Below are 2,507 nucleotides of genomic sequence, written 5' to 3' on the forward strand. Positions count from 1 at the left end.
TATTTGTTAGCCTTTTCGTTTTAACCTTTGCAAACATCCCATTGGTGAGTTGTTGGAAAATATTAGAGCTCTTGCGTAGGAATGCAAGAGTCTTTCTTTAGCAGGAAATAGTAGGCATTAAAGTTCTGTGGGATTCAAAAAAACCATCTAAGCCATTTATGAAAAGCAGAGCATACTGGAAGACATCATAAAAATGATGGGATTTGGTTATTATTTTTACTTGAGCATTTTGACCTTTCAAAACTATCTCTTTTTTCATGTTACTCTACTGGGATTTCAGTTTTTTACTTGGTTTGTTATCAACATATATTACACTACTAGCTGACTGCCTTGCAATGCACAAGTAATAAACAAATGCTTATAAACAGTGCATTACCTTCTACATTACCTTTATAATACATTACCTGTAACTGATTATAAGCTCATTTTATTACCTATGGCTTCTAGTGAGGCCATGAGGCCAGCTAATAATTGTTATCTATGATGCAACATTATTTTGCCTATTTTAACCGATGTAATGAATATCTTCACGTTGAGAAAAGAAAAAAGTCTTAGAAAATAGTGTAATAAAAAAGGTTGGTGGTAATTATTGTCATCCCGAGACAGAGCTTTTTAGATGAAATGGTGGCCCGAGGAGAGCTGAGATGGGAGAGGGAAACTAATGAAGTGACTATCAGCCGGTACTCATATTTATAGACTGCTAGCGTGCGTAATAGAGTTCTCTGAATTTATCGTCGTTTATTCAAATCTGAGCAGTCAATTATAATGCGCTCGCTTAATACATGTTTGTTGTAGTATAATATTATATGTACGTTTTATATTAGCAAACTTTTATGTTAACCGTTTGCTACCATATTGTTTTAAGATTTGCATGTCACTATATAAATACTCAAAAAATTATTAATACTCGTATTGCGCGATTAGTTAGTGACAAATATTATCGTTTTTGTATTTGAAATATTTTATTGTGGCAACAGTTGACCTAATTATTGTGCAGCCAATCAACTGTAGATTTTTCCTTTGGTTTGCTATATAACCTTTCAGTTTTGTCATTGCTGTTGTGTTACTGCTTGGTGCTGTGAGATATAACACCAATAAAGATACTGCGTTCCTTACAATAGCTCTGCTTGATTTTCAAAAGCAAGCAGTGTCTAAATTCTTGTTTTATGTTTCTGACTTTAGCATTGTGATATTAGCCAGCGTATCATAGCTGCATTCACTATAAGTGCTATTAACCGAACATCAAGAATTATTGCGCTTGGCTTACTAGGGTGTAACAGTTGAGAAAAGACACCATCGAGTCTGTTTATCGGCTCACCCACGAGTCTGTTTATCGGCTCACTCACGAGTCTGTTTATCGGCTCACCCACGAGTCTGTTTATCGGCTTACCATCGAGTCTGTTTATCGGCTCACTCACGAGTCTGTTTATCGGCTCACTCACGAGTCTGTTTATCGGCTCACTCACGAGCATGTTCATCCACTCATCGAGTTTGCGTGAACTCGCTCTTTAGTTAGAACTCGTCTATCCTTGTCTAGTACAATTTACTTCAATAGTTTAATGGATAACCTTGATGCTTCCAGAACTGGAGGTTCTGCAATCAATTCCTATGTGTTGCTGATTTTTCATTCCTAGCACACAAAACATAGATTTTGAGATTTTTATACATAGATGGAAATAAAGGAAAAATATTCTGTGAATTGCACGTATAAAACATTGTACATGTATGTAGCTATTCCGTTATTGCAGCATATCTTGCAACTTAAAAATAATGTCATCTGCTATATTGGTAAAGAGATGTACTTTTATGAGCTTGTTGTTTCATTTTTCTAATGAATTTAGGTTTCTTTTTTAATAATAGGCAAAGAAATATAACTCTGTGGTATACTTGGCCTAATACTCTGAATATTGTCTGATATCTTCCGGTACTATGTTTGCTTCAAATGACATCCATCTAAAGTGATCTATTCTATTGATGAATGTTTAGCTGAAACAGCTTTGATTTTGGTTGGTTTTATCATAAAGATCTTTCGATGATTCAAGAGATCTGGTAAAAGTGCAAGTTTTACTTCTTTTGTTGATAAACACATTCCAAACAGTTTCAATTCCCATTTTCTTCCTGCACATTCCGCACACAATTTTGGGATAAAAACAACATTCATGACAGCATTTGTTGAATGCTAAACTGTCGGGTCGGGGGAAAATGCATTATGAGTTCAATCATCAGAGGAATTCTTCTTACTTTGCTGCTTTTTTCACTGTTAGCTTCAGTTCTGAATAGCTTCTCGTCTTCTGTTCCATTTTGCCTAGTTACTTGAATCACTTGTCTATTTCCTTCCAAGCTTACTGATCTTCAAAATACTTATTAAGCCTGACTATTTACTTCTAATCTTACTGATATTCAAGGTTCTTGTTCAGCCTGACTATTTGCTTCATGTATTTTGCTATCTACTTGAAGTTTTCTTCACCTTTCATTTTAATTTTCTTAATTTTCATTTTCTTTTTCCT

This window comes from Watersipora subatra, chromosome 7, assembly GCF_963576615.1.
Source record: "Watersipora subatra chromosome 7, tzWatSuba1.1, whole genome shotgun sequence".
Lineage (NCBI taxonomy): Eukaryota > Metazoa > Bryozoa > Gymnolaemata > Cheilostomatida > Watersiporidae > Watersipora > Watersipora subatra.